At 49.1% G+C, this 14,347-nt stretch overlaps 1 pseudogene; it reads right to left on the bottom strand.

Annotated features, from left to right (window-relative positions):
- Positions 1–236: 236 nt before the first annotated feature.
- On the bottom strand, positions 237–1,299 carry LOC115326810 (annotated as a pseudogene).
- Between the last annotated feature and the right edge of the window lie 13,048 nt (positions 1,300–14,347).

The following is a 14,347-nucleotide window of genomic DNA, read 5'->3' as shown; positions in this document are numbered from 1 at the left end:
AACGAGCGCGATGGCCCGTTGGAGGTCGCGCTCGCCAAGTTGGTGGACGCGTGCTATGCGTAAGAGCAGCGGCTCGGTCAGCTCCAGCTTGTCGTCTGAGCTTCTTGCTCAAGGCTCGGCTGGTGGTGGTGGTGAATACGTTTATTTAAGGAAAAAAAAATATATACCTCTGGAGACTCGAAGTTTTCATGACGCGGTGGCCTCAAGGCTTGGCATTGTCTCCTCGGTTAAAGGTGTTAGATGGAGTTTCCCAGGTCTCCCTCAGAAATATACTCTAAGAGCGATCTGAGGATCCTGGTCTTGCGTGGGGTGTCGCCCGCTGGGTGCGTCCAGTCCTGCAGTTTTGAAGGTCTTTCGTCATTCGCCATCTTTCTGAAGATGAGTGTTCTGAGGGTGGAGAGGGCCACACATTCCCACAGTATGTGTTTAAGTCTGGGAATGGATTCCTCGGCTTGACACCGCTAGCATTTGGGGTCGGGAGGGACAGCGTAGGGTTGTTGTTTCTTAAGTCTTGCCAGGTCCATTTGGTATCTGAACCTGGGTGTGACTGCTCCTCCTGTGCGTATACGGCGGAGTATCACCGATTCTTTTCTCTTAAATTCTTCCCTTGGGAGAGGATGTTGTTCTAGGGTCCATGATCTTGCCAGAAGATGTTTTCGTGTCTTCTGGGCTAACCTGAGTTCCTCCCTTGGATCGCATGGGGGAAGCTCAGTGTCTTGTTGCTGTGGTGTTGAGCCTGCCATAGAGGACTGAGACAACAGGGACGGTTGTGTGAGATTCCTCATCGCCTGCTGTGCAGCCTCATGGGCTAGCTCGTTGCCCGAAATGCCTTCGTACCCGGGAGTCCACTTGACATTAATTTAAGTTTTCTTGGATCTGTATAGTGAGATCGCGAAGGCGAAGATAGCGTCAATGGTGGGGCTAGAAGAGGACCTGTATTTCTTGAGTTTTCTGATGGTGTCTTGCGAGTCGGTATAGACGATTAGCTGTTGTTCGTCTTGTAGATGGGGTACTGCCCCTCAGATGGCTTGCAACACCGCCTCCCGTTCGGCGAAGCCCGTTGTGTGGTGGCCTCGAGGGTTACCTTGAGTCTCTGTCCAGGTCGCATTCCCTTGGATGTATGTGGCTGGTGTTGCCCAACCCATAGAGGAGATGCTGGCGTCCACATAGGCGATCATGTTTTTTTCGTCCTCAACAAGCTTAGCCAGCTCCTTCTTGTGCATGCGAGCGTAGTGTTCTCGTCTTTTCTTGTGCCGCGCAGCGTCCATGTTTCTTGGGAGAGGTTTGCACCCGTGAGTTACGTCAATAAGTTCCCACGGCGCTTTGCTCGGCGATATGGGGGCCTCTTCTTGTATCTCGATTCCCATGTACTTAGCAATTTTTCTTCCCTCGGTTGTATGTTGTAGACGGGATAGTTGAGCCTCCTTCTGTTGGTTCATAAGGTCTGTGATTTCTGGGAGGAAGATGCACTTGCTTACTTCCTCTGCCGAAGTGTGGCGTGGGAGCCCAAGGATGGCTTTTCTTTCTCCGTTGATCATGCTTTTAAATCTGGAAAGATGGGTTTTCGTGAGCCGGTAGAATCTCGCCGCATAGGCTATTTTGGATACTAGCACTGCAGTCACGAGTTTTTTGGCTGTCTTTTCCCCAGCTCCTCCCATTTTCGTGGATATTCTTCGGACGAGATTGATACCTTGTTTCCATTTCTTGGAGATCTCGGCCAGCCAAGCTTTGCTTATTCTGGGCTTGTACCCAAAGTTAATTCTAAGGATTTTAACGGAGTCTGCTTTTTGGACTGGGTCTCCCGCAAAGGTAAGACCTAGGTTTTTGTTGTCTTGATTGCAGCCGTAGATGGTATATATAGTTTTTTTCTGGCGATGGGAACATTCCCACATCAGCAAGATATTCTTCAATGGTGTCGAGTCCCTTCTGCAAGGCGACAACTTGGGCTTCGGGAGGCCCTTGATGCGTCCAGTTCGTGATATCATCTGCGTAAATCGTCGCCCTGAGGTTGGGTATTTTATAAGTTTCCAGAGTGGTGCCATAACGATGTTGAAAAGTGTAGGTAACAACACTGCGCCCTGAGGAACTCCAATGTTATTTTCTTGAAGGGTTCCTTCTCCACACTCTTTGTCATATCCAGCTCGGATTTTGTAGACCCGTCCCGAGAGAAATGATTTCACAAGGTCTAGTTGTTTACCCGTGAGGTCTTGCTGCTTCATCTCGCCAATGACTGATTGATGGGGGACAGAATCGAAAGCCTTCTTTATATCGATATATACAATCAATCGCATTTGTATTTTTCCTGGGTGCATGTCCACGACGTCTGTGTATATCATCTGCAGACTGTCCTGTATGCACAAGTTCGATCTAAATCCGGTTTGCGTTGGATGAATGATGCTGAGGGTTTCAGCGTTGTGCTGAATCCGTGCGAGTACCATTCTTTCCATAAGTTTTCCCATGATTGAGGTTAAGGAAATAGGTCGGACGTTTTTGGGGTCAGTTGCTGGCTTCCCTGGTTTAGGTATTGGTGTGACCAGGGACACCTTCCATTCTTCGGGAAGTTGCCCGTTTCCCAGATTTCGTTAAACCATTTGAGGATAACAAGACGGGTGGCCAGGGGTGCGTTTCTGAGCATGGGCACTGTAATTTCGTCTTCTCCAGGTGCACTCTTGCTTCTGCACTGTTGTATCGCCGCTCCGAGTTCCCACTCTGTGAAGGGAAAGTCTTCCGGCTTGTCTGCAGGTCCCGTACGGGTTGGTTGGTAAATGATTTATTCCGGTTTCGTTGGGGGTTGTGGAAAGAAGATGTCTCCCAATTTGTTGAGAATTTCTTCAGTTTTTTCATTGGAGAGGAGTGCGATGACCGGGACAGGGCTGACTCCTTTCTTTTTTCCTTAGATGGAGTTGAATGTCTTCCACACGTCTCTAAGGTTGGTTTTCTCGTCGAAGGACTCGCAATACCCTAGCCATCTGTCGATGGATAATTTGTTTGCGTATTTGCTTGCTTCTTCCGTTAAACGGTTGACCTTGTCTTGGTGTTTTTTCTCTTTCCCTTGTCGGTACTTTTCTAAGGCTCTGGTCCTTTTGTCCCATAATGCGAGAAGATGGTAGTCTGGTTCTGGCGTGTCTTCATAGACTTGCCTTACTTCTGTGGCAATCTTTGTAGCTGTTGCAAGTAGTGCGGTGATTTGACATGGTTCCAAGACATCTCCTTGTTCTTTGAGGTTTTGCCTATATTTGTCCCAGATTATTGTTCTCGTTGGCCTTTTTGCTTAAGATTATTGCCTCCAATGGCGACGTCCATAATGATGGGGAAGTGGTCACTGCCCCAAGCGTCCTGCGTCATATCCCAGCTTATCTTGCGAGCTGTTGTCGGTGTGGCCAGGGTGACGTCGATTATGGTGTCTAACTGACAGCTAGTTAGAGAGTGTCTCGTTGGTCTAGTAACATCGTTGATGAGTTCGAGAACCCCGGCTTCTATTGCTTCCATAAGTTCTTTGGTCCTGCGGTTTTGCTGTAGATTAGCCCAGTCCTCGATTCTGGCATTGAGATCCCCTCCCATGATGAGGTAAGCGTCTGGATATTGATCCTTGAGATAATTAAGCCATGAGTGATCATATGGTTTCGAGGGACAGGCATATGCAGATGCAATCGTTAGTCGTCTTTGAGTGGTCTGGAGTGCGACTCGTACTGCTACCACCTCTGGTAGTCAGTGCACCAGTTGTCTGTATTTATGACAATGAAGGCTAACTTTTGACTGATAAACACATTAACCTGAGCCTTCACCTCCTTTTCCCCATCATTGTTACGTCGCCCCGCAGGAACGGCGCGTTTTATTGCTGGGTGTGCTATCTTGTGGTAGCCAGAGAGGTCAATTTCATCAGTGCGTGTTTCTTGCAAGAGTAATATGTCGAACTTGTAGTCCTCAATTCTCTTAAGTAGTTCGGCTTTCCTTCTTGAGAGGCTGCGACAGTTCCATTGTAGAACTCTCAGAGGTGCTTCTTTTGTTCTTTTAGTGGGCATGTTGGGGTAGTGTCGTATTCATCCCTAGCTTCTGCATTACGAATTGTTGAAACTGCTGTGTTTCTCGCATCTGCTGTTGCATCAGCTGTATCTGTCGGAGGACGGTTTCCCAATCGCTTGGGCTTGCGTTCTGTGTAGGGGTAAGTTGAGGTTGGGGTTCCTCTTCTGTTGTTGGTACGCTGCAGACAATCTCCTGCCTGGAGGTGTCGCGTTCTTGTTCTTTCTTTTCGCGGGCTGCCTTGCGCGCTTCCATAGTTTCCTGAATGCGTTTTGTTATGACTGCCTTTCTCGCTTCCCTCTTTTTATTGTCTTCTTCTTTCCTTTTGTACTTGGCAAGTTCCGCTTCAAGTTGAAGAGTCATGGACTTGCCTGATTTGGCGTCTGCTTCAATGGCTCGGATTTCCTCTTGCCATGATTTTAGTTCGTCGTTTTCATCTCTGTGGTATCCCTTCTTTTTTCGGTGGTGTAGGGCATGTGCGTAGTCGCCAGGCCTCCTGCTGCTGCTATGGCGGTGCACTGAAGTCGACCGATTGTGAGACACCTTCTTTGGTTTGTGCGAGAGGCTTCTTGATGTTTCTCGAGCCGACGACTGCTGCGATGCGCGGCTCGCGCTCCTGCTTCTTCCTCTGCCTGGAGTAGAATTTGGGAGTTCAGGGTATTCTGTTATTGTGACTTCCGGGGGTCGACTCTCAGCTGTGGCTCCGCCTTTTCCTCCTGTCCCCTGGCTACCATTGCTTTTGATTTCTTTGGCTTTAGCTTGAAGTAGCTTGTTGGCTTTCAGGCGTGCCGGGCAGTTGGTATCTCTTGCTATGTGGGCGGACGAGCGGCAGTTGGCACAGTACTTGCGTTCGCATACGTGTCTTCCAAGAGGTCTTGCGTGCAAAACTTCGTGTGCTCTGCAGACGATTGTTTCAATAAGTTCTTGCGGTGATTCCATCGGGTCGGTCTCGTGGACCACACCTCGGCAAGTATTTTCGAGCATCGTTTCGTGTGCCAACACCTCCACAGTCTTGTCGGGGGCTCTGATGGACGTTATTGCCAGTAGCGGTGCCACAAGTTTTCTGTCGTATACTTTGACGGATATTGTATTCGCCGCCTTATTGGAGCGAATGGATGGTCTTTGTGATGGCGTGCATGTTTTGGGATTTAAGCCTAGCTTCGGGTAGAAATTTCTTTCTACCACAGCTGCCGGTATTCCCGCTAGATCGTAAGGTTCCTTCGAGCGATATACAACGTTGAAAGAATCTTTTTTTTTTTTGCTTCAGTTGAGGGTTAGCTGCCGCGGCTTCTAGAAAACTTGAGAGATTTCTACTCGCCTCTTGTTTCTTGCGCCTACCGTAGACCACAGTCTGCCAGTTTATGGGATGCTCGGCGTCGTTGGTTTCTTCTTCGGCTCTTGAATTGCCGGTGTCCATGATGTTGTCGGTCCTTAGTTCCGAACATGCAGACTGATTCGTGCAAATGCTGCTCGTGCTGAGTCGTCCCGATCTCTTCGAGGCGATGTCTTCTTGGTCGTCAGCTGCCGGTGTAGTGTCCGCTGCACGTCGGCGGTTCTGTTTAACCGTCGGCTCACTCTGCAATGCCGGTTTCATGTACCGGTGTTCAGCGAAAATCACCAATGCTTCTTCGTTAGCGTCAGGAATGTTGTGTACGATTCCTTGGTCAGGGTAGGCTTCGGGAAGTTGAACGAGTACAGTTTGGGTCGGCGCCGAGGCCGCGGGGCTCGGTGAGGCCATGCCGCCAATGCCGCGCCAAGCCCGTCCCTAGGCTTAGCTTTCAGCTCGCTTGCCGTTTTTAAAAAGGGGTCGAAGACACGAAGAAAATCCGTCCTCTCTGTGAGAGTACTCACTTGGCTTGTTCCTTGGGTGGTTAGGAACATCAAGAAATCATTCCCGTGTCAAAATGATCCGGTGGCATGTAAAAAAATGAGCGTGCATTCGTCGGAGCCAGCTGCTGCTGGGTACTGTAGAGGGTGGCCGCGGTCAACGATGAGACCGGCCGCCGTGTCGTTCAGATGGCGGGTGTGGCGACGGTGTTGTCCATGGGCCAGCTTCGTAGAAAAACAAGGAAGCAGACGACATGGGGCCCAGTTGAGGGTTGAGCCTGACGGCACCATGACAGAACAGCACACGACAAAACAGCACGCGACAAAACAGCACGGTCAAAACAGCACGCGTCAAAACAGCACAGCGTCAAAACAGCACAACGACAAAACAGCACGCGTCAAAATAGCACGCGACAAAACAGCACAGCGTCAAAACGGCACAGCGACAGGAGAGCACATGCCAAAAAAGTAGGGCGTCAAAACAGCACACCGTCAAAACAGCGCAGCGACAAAAGAGCACAGCGTCAAACGTCACAGCGACAAAAGAGAACAGCGTCAAAACAACACCGCGGCAAAAAAGCTCAGTGTCAAAACAGGATATTGACAATATAGCTAGGGTTTGGTGTTTTCGGTTTTTATTATTTTGAAATTCGGCGAACTTGTTTCTGTTTTTATTCCAAGCAGAAGTTTTCGGTTTATTGCAGTGAATATTTGTTGACTCATAAACTTCTCGATTCTTTTCACTTTATTAACGAAAATTAGTATACTGACAAAAATTCAGTATTCGAAAGCGTTTCTTCAAAATGTATAGTCAGTAAACTAGGTACTGGTTTTGTTCTTTGTTGCTGTCTGTGGCAGCCGACGTGACCTGTTCTGCAAGACGAACTTGCGTCCTGTCGTGATTTGACATTATCGTCGTACGCTCGTACTTGTATAAAGAACAAACATGAGCTTCACTACCACTACGGTCGGAGAGGCGACTATTAAAAAGCAGAAAATTGGACGCATTGTACTCTGTGCGTTTTTTCCCGATTTTCACGACTTCAAGTGGTGGTAAATTCGCGCCGACCACAGAAACGACAAAAAAACAATCGTATTTATGCCCTCCTCTAGTAGACGGAAGCTAGGGGTGTTATAAAATGTGCGGAATTTACGGATGCCCTTGATTTTCATTGTTCAGTTCACGAATAAACTCTCTTCTATGAACAAAGAATTCGGCACACAAAACTCAGGTGAAAAACCCAGATCTCGTCCTGAAGACCCCTGCGCCTCCGGAGCTTTTGTTGAGAGATAAACCGTTCTCAGAGACAAGCTGAAAGCTGTGAAAGGAAGTGGTCATACGTTTATTAATAAGTCACATCCCCCCCACCCACTCCTAGAAAATAGTGACCTTTTTTAGTTGAAACCGAATTTGGAAAAATGAATTCGGCGTACCTTTACCGGTTTTATTCGGTTTTAGCCTAAAACGCTGAACCCTAATTATAGCGTATGGAGTTAAAAAAATCATGTCTCAAAGTAGGTACTGTAAAGGAATGAAGGGTCTAGGCCGATTCGTCGAAAGCCAACACGCCGACGGCCAATTTGTCGAATCCGTTCTGTTAAGAGCCATTTCTGTATAATCGATGCGGATCATGAAGGCTCCCTGGGCAGTACCGAAGCCTCCGCTGGTGCGTATTCTGGCCATTTCTCGAGCAGTTCCGCAGTTGGCGCGCAAGTTTGCTGGTGATGTCGTCTACAGTAGAGGAATAATTCGCACAGCAATGTGCTGTCGTTAGTTTAAAAAAAAACAAGAAACACAAAGCGTTTGTGGCAACGGTGCGCTCAGCCCATGCTGAGCAACAGCACTGAGACTGTGGCATGTTTCTGCTTCACCGGTTTCCACTCGATCGAGGCCTTCGGCGGCAATAATCCGTGAATTTGACTCGAAGTAACTTCTCGCCTGCAAGCTGCAGCCGCGTGTTTCGGGGACATTTTATCCACGGCGAATGAACCCTGCAAAATCGGTGCCCAAGGCCCACCTTCAATACGCTTGACATTAAAGTCCCTTATCTTACCAGTTCTACCAATGCATCTGCGATCAACGCATCTCCCAATTTTCTTCTTTTTGTGTGTGTGTGAGGGGGGGGAAGCGTTTTCGCTTGGATGGTAATTACGAAACAACGAGTACTACGGAACCTCACCGGACCGACGTAAACCACACGGTTCATAACTTGAACTTATGAATTTCTTTTTCCCCATAACTTTTCCTCTTTCGCTGGTCCTACAAAAAAAAAAAAAGAACAACACAACGCGGCCAACATCGCCGCGAAGATATCACCTCTAGCTACCGAATCTCTTCAGAAATCAGCGTAGTTAAGTAGTGGTTGTAGTAGGCTCCTATCCTTTGGAGGAGGTTCGAAAGTATTCGCGCAGAGAGAGGTGAAGAGCGCTCGAAGTTGCTACATGCCTGCTGTTTTATCGCCGTGCTGTTTTGGCACGTGCTCTTCTGTCGCTGTGCCGTTTTGACCATGTGCTCTTTTGTCGCGTGCTCTTTTGACGCGTGCTGTTTTGTCGCCGCGCTGTTTTGACGCAGTGCTGTTTTGACCCGTGCTGTTTTGACCGTGCTGTTTTGTCGCGTGCTGTTCTGTCGTGTGCTGTTCTGTCGCGTTCCCGAGCCTCACGTTATCTTCGGACCCCTTCCAGACAGTTTGAAATAACGGATCGGAGGTGGGCACACAATCTTCTCCCCCCTCTCTTGAAAAGGGGGTCCGTGGAAGTAGAAAACTACCCCCAAAATGCAAAAGAGGCCAAGGAGACAAAAAAAAAAGGTTCCTCTCTCTTTGGTGTCACCGACGTCGCAGGTTATGCCGCCGCCTTGGTGGAGACAAGGGGATTTCCGAAACGGGACTGCCGTCAGTGTCGTTCCGGTCCTACGAGGAATCTTCGTCTTCTGCTTGGAAAAATCGTTTAAGGTCGGTGACATGAACAGGTCCGGTTTCCTCACTAGACTCACAGTTAACTAGTTTGTAAGTGAGTGGCGAGCATTTTTTGCGCACGCGAAACGGACCTTCCCACCTGTTGGCGAGGGAGGCTGCGAAGCCTCGAGTGGAGTTACTCAATGGGTGAGTACGCCGAAGTACAAAATCTCCCACCTCGAACTGCAAGTCACGTCGCCCCTGGTTGTACTGTTCAGCCTGCTGTATTCGGGCGACGTCGAGATTTTCTCGGGCTTCTCGAAGGTTATCGGAGAAGCGCTTTCGCAGGTCCTCTGCGAACATCACGTAGGGGCGAAGCCTTCCCCCAGACTCTGTAGAAAGCAGACTGTTAAAAAGCGGGAACGCAAGCTCCTTGCTGAAATTCAATTGAGCAGGAGTGAGACCCGTTGACCGATTAGTGGTCGTACGGGTTGCGAATGCCAGCTCGGGCAGTTTCTCGTCCCAGTCCTTGTGGCGCTCGGTGTAGGCCACTAGCATCATCTTAAGGTTCCGATTTACCCTTTCCGTGATGTTTGCTGGCGGGTGGTACGGGGAAGTTCTTTTGTGCTTGATTTCCAGTACCGCGCGTGCATCCACAAACACCTTACTCGTGAGATAGGAGGCATTATCGCTTACAAGCTGTGCAGGAAAGCCAAACCTAGCGAATGTTTCGAGTCGACACTCCCAGATTTTTTGCGAATCTAGCTTCCGCAAAGGGCAACTCTACCCACTTCGTGAAGTGGTCGGTTACCACGAACAAGTACTGATTGCCGCGGGTACTATGTGGGAAGAGGCCTTTGACGTCACAGCAACAAATCTTCCAAGGGGTCTGACTCGCGATTGGTTGCATGAGACCGGGGGGCTGACCACCACCTGGTTTTGCCCTCTGGCACACCGAGCAGCTACGAGCGTATCGGAGCACATCCTGGCTCATGCCTGGCCAGGTAACAATTTGGGATAACTTTTCGTAAGTCTTCCTCCCACTGCTGTGTCCTGCCGAGGCAGAGTCATGCCTGTATCGGATGAAAAGCTTACGCAGCTTGCGGGGTATCACGGTCCGGAACGCCGACAGGCAAGACGTCTGGCACCGTGGTGATGTGGGCTGCAGTGGTCGGGTTAGAGATGCAGTCCTCCCGTTTGGTAAACGGAGTCAGCTCCGGTTGTTGTCCCAGCCGGTATCCACCACCAGAAAAGCCGAGCGTCATGATTTCGCCTGTAATGAAATCTCGGCCCAAGATCACAGGTACCACGAGTCCTCGCAGATAAAGAAATCGCTGACGCCGCTTCTCTCTATTAAACCGAATCTGCAGCCTCACGGCTCCTCCAGCTGTTATCGCTGTACAAGAAGCTAGCTGCAAATGGGTTTCGCACTCCCGGAGGCTTATCTTTTTTGCTTTGCAGAGTTTGAAAACGAAATCCCCTATGAGCGAGATAGCGGCCCCAGAATCCAAAAGTGCGGCAATGGGAAAATCGAGCAGTGATATTGTCATGCGCGGTTCAATAATGTTAGGCTCGGGCCGGATTTGACATACCGATGGAATTTGTCCCGCGGCCTCACCGCTCCCAGGGACTGCGCCGGCCGACGGCGAGTGGCTGTCTGGTTTCAGCGTCGCCGGCCGTTGTAGTTTCCCTGGTTCTGGTTCCGGCCCTCTGCCGCAGTCTCGTGCCACCTCTTGTTTGTAGTGTCCAGAAGTCTTAGACACTGGTTTCGGTCATGGCCGGGCTGCTCGCAGTGGTAGCAGCAGTCTGACGACAGTTGCCTGCTTAGGTCACCCGCACCGGGGTGCCCGTCGCACTGCCTAGAGTGATCGGGTAAGGAACCACTATGGGAGGGCCTCCACCAGGCTTGCGACTGGCTGTTGTGGGGAGGGCTTGTTCCGTTGCGGCGGGGGTCAAAGCTGCTGGGCTGCGGGCTGCGGGTTTGCCAGTTTTCGCCAGCACTTGAAGGAGCAGACTGATAAAGATGGCTCGCTTGGGTGGTGATCTCCGTTGGGCCCCAGCTAACGATAGGGCACGGCCAACGACCTCCCACCTGTCGTGGCGACCCCCGCCCGAAACCCTCACGGGCCTCGCTGTAACCTCCGGGGACCTCTCGGGGAGAGTTAGGCGAACATACGCTTATCCCGCACGGGAGATCACCATGCATGCCACGCCAACTCTCCTGGTTGACGTGGTGGGGAAGGGAGGTCTCGTTTGGACAGTCCACTTGCGTGGAGGCCTCGGGGCCCCGCCATGCGCACGCCGGTTCGAGCGCGTACTTGTCTGGTGGCGGCGGCACGTAGTTCCGATCGGCATGAAGAGCTTCCTCGACGAGGCGGGCGCCCCGGGCTAGCTTCTCAAGGGTCTCAAAGGTGCGGTTGATCAGGTAGACGTGGTACCTTGGGTGACACTGTCTTATGACCCGAGCTACTCTGTCCGTTTCGGTGACTTTGAGTCCGCCCTCTTGAAGAGCTCTTGCATAACCCGAACGTACCGGACCAGACTTTCATCCGGGTGCTGCGTCCTGCAAGCATTCCTGCAAGCAGTAAAAAAGAAACGCCCCAAAACCAAACACAAGCGCACAAAACGATTGCCGCGGTCACAAAGACACGGTCACAAACACGCCAATACAACAAACGTGGACGTGACGGAAGCACGAAACAGCGATAGGAAACACGGGGAATAAGAAAAAGGCTTACCGAAAGAAGAAACCAAGCCCCGTAAAATTCCTGCGAGTGGGCAGCCTAAACGGTTGGGCGCCATTGTGGTCGGTTTGCCTTGCTGCATACCCGAACCGGAGGAATAACACGGAGCCAACGGTTTCAACAACAAGAAACTACATTTAATTGGACATGGACAAGACGATTAACATTGCTACCGGCGCTGCCGGAGTCCAGGCAGCGACTCCCCGTGCGCCGCCTCTGATGCGCCTTATCAAGGCGGCGCACGCGATGTGCGCGTGGCTGGCGTGACGTCGCCGCCACACGTGGAAAAGTTCGGCACCCTTGCCTCGCAGTCGGGCAACTGGGCTGGGGAGCCGCCAGGGTGCCCACAACGTTTAGGTGTTCATTCTGTCACGAAACAAAACTACAAAGACAAGCAGAATGAAAATTACTATTTTATTTTATTCCCAACATGCACCACTGGCGCACATTCCCTTGCAGACAGGGCAGCCCGTGGCTCTTTTCTTCCATGCCGTTTTTGCCAGCACACCCGGATGACTAAGATGATGGCTTGGGCAAGTCGATATGGTATGATAAAACCTACAGTGCATAAAATAAAACAACGACACGAGCACTATTTATAAAAAAAACCTTAAAATAACAAAATCGCAACTACAACAGTAAACAAAAAAAAAAGTTATGTCGTGTCCAGCCGTATAATCAGTCAATTTATCACTCGGCCGCCTTCCCGGGTTCAGTCTGCTTTCCCCTACCTGTGAGCAAGAATAATACAGTAAAACCCGATTAGATTGAACTCGGAAAAAAAAAAACGTCAACCAGTTTGATATAGCGGGTAATTCTATACAAAACTTTGAATGAATTAGACAACAACAAGCACGCCACATTTAGAAAAGTAGTGTACTCTCGAAGGGGTGTTGGTACGTCATGAGGGACGCTCACCGCAGCCATTGAGTGGCCGCTTCTTCGTTTTTCAAGGTTTCACCTGCTCACACTTTCTTCGCTCCCTCCGCAAAATACTCCTTTTTTGTGCGTGTTTTTCAGGCGTTTAATGCAATTGCCCCCCCCCCCCCCCCCCAACTTAAAAAAAAAAGGAGCGCCCTTGTTGGGAGAAAGCCAGCTGGCAGAGCTAGAAAGCACACTTAGCAGTTTGATCTATCAGTGACGCTGCGATTTTCGTTCAATGTAGCCACATTTTTCGCTATGCATTTTTATTTCACCCACTAGTTCGCTTACAAACAGTATGAGTTAGCCGGGTTCACTATCCTAGGGTTTGACGGTAGATCAAGCCTCGTTGCCTCGCTCCCAGTGTGCAAAGCAAGCGCTACGCCCCACGCGGCATTTCTCCTGGTCTGCCTGCATTCACCTTGTCTCACCTCATAGCGCCTCTGCCTGTACAAGTGTGCTGCACAACGCAAAGTCAAAAATAGGTCCATAAAAATTTATAAAGCCGTATTAAATTATCTTACACTATACGCACATTATATTCACAGCTAAGCACAGCACAGTAACAACAAATCATGTGCCCTTCCAGGTTGATCAGAAATACCCCCTTGTCAGAGCGTCAATTTTTGAGTGTTAGGTGCTTCTTCCCCATTGCACCCTTTCAGAGGAGACGCCTGTAGGCTCGCACTGACACACTCGTATCATCTGAGATTCACTATCTTTTATCACAATTTAGAAGTAAAATAAGCTGCACATGATTGTAACTTGAAATTCCTTGAATGCTCAGAGCATATAGAATGAGTTACGGCCATAAATAGAACATCTTAGAAAGCTCCCAAGCGCCCCTTTAAGAAAAGGAATTTCAGCTTCGGTATATGCATTAAGAAATGAGGTTTATTATTGCTTTACACATCAAATACTAATAATGAGATAAAAAAAATGTTTTATTAGCTTCAGCGTATATGATATTGTAGGTACACATTAAAGACCTATTCGACAAGTTTTTGAATTCGAAATTGCAAAGTACGAGGGAAGTATACTGCTGTGCACTGCCATGTTTATTACCAATATGCGCAGTCTCAGGCAGCCCAGCGATATAAAAGAAAACACCTTTGGCTCCACTCCATGACAAGGGGTGAAAATAAAACACGAAGGAGTGTGCCAACACCACAGCTCACTACCCTCCCCCCTTCTGTGTTCAGGAATAGGCATCAATATGTCTCGCCTCTGCCTTTTTTGCTAGTCTACACTAACGAAGCGGGCTAGCGTAGTAACCCCTGGATATGTTGTATTCGCACTGATAAATTGTAATTTATGGAACACGGCTATCAGATAGTACTGTTGTGACTCTCATCTGCGTGTACACTTTGTTCGAATATAGTTCACATTCTCGTCCTATGTCAAGACAAGACGATGAACTATCTTCTTTTATTTCTATTTTTTTAATTTAAATTATGGAAATAAGCGTCGCACAAGCATATCTTTGTATGTTTAGGATGCCTAGAGCCCGTCGAATGAGTTATCTCAAAGAACAGACGATCTCTAAAACGTCTGCCTTGTAGGCCCAGATACGTACCTCATCATCCCAGACAGCAAAGGGAGGTAGCAAAGAGCAGGCTACATCCTCACCAGGTGAAGCATCCACAGCAGCACCTGAGAGAGAAAATTGAACTTTATAAAGACGAGTAACATTAAGATCTTGATTTTGTTGTATGTTTGGGACATACTGTAGTTTTAGTAAAGAAAAATGTAGTCACACCACATAATCCAAATTGACGCGCAATGCAGCATAAATAAAGCACAATATTTTTTTCACAACATCAATATAGTTCTATGCTAAGGAGCTATGCTAGTTACATCATCCAACCCCATTTCTTTGTTGTAGTAATAGCAGGAAGCATGTAGATGCCCAAACAAAATGTACGATACAGTTGCTGTTAG

This window comes from Ixodes scapularis, unplaced genomic scaffold, assembly GCF_016920785.2.
Source record: "Ixodes scapularis isolate PalLabHiFi unplaced genomic scaffold, ASM1692078v2 PGA_scaffold8__174_contigs__length_109621045, whole genome shotgun sequence".
In the NCBI taxonomy this organism is placed as follows: Eukaryota; Metazoa; Arthropoda; class Arachnida; order Ixodida; family Ixodidae; genus Ixodes; species Ixodes scapularis.
Note: the sequence above shows the minus strand (reverse complement) of the source record. Positions and strands in the feature narration are given on the sequence as shown.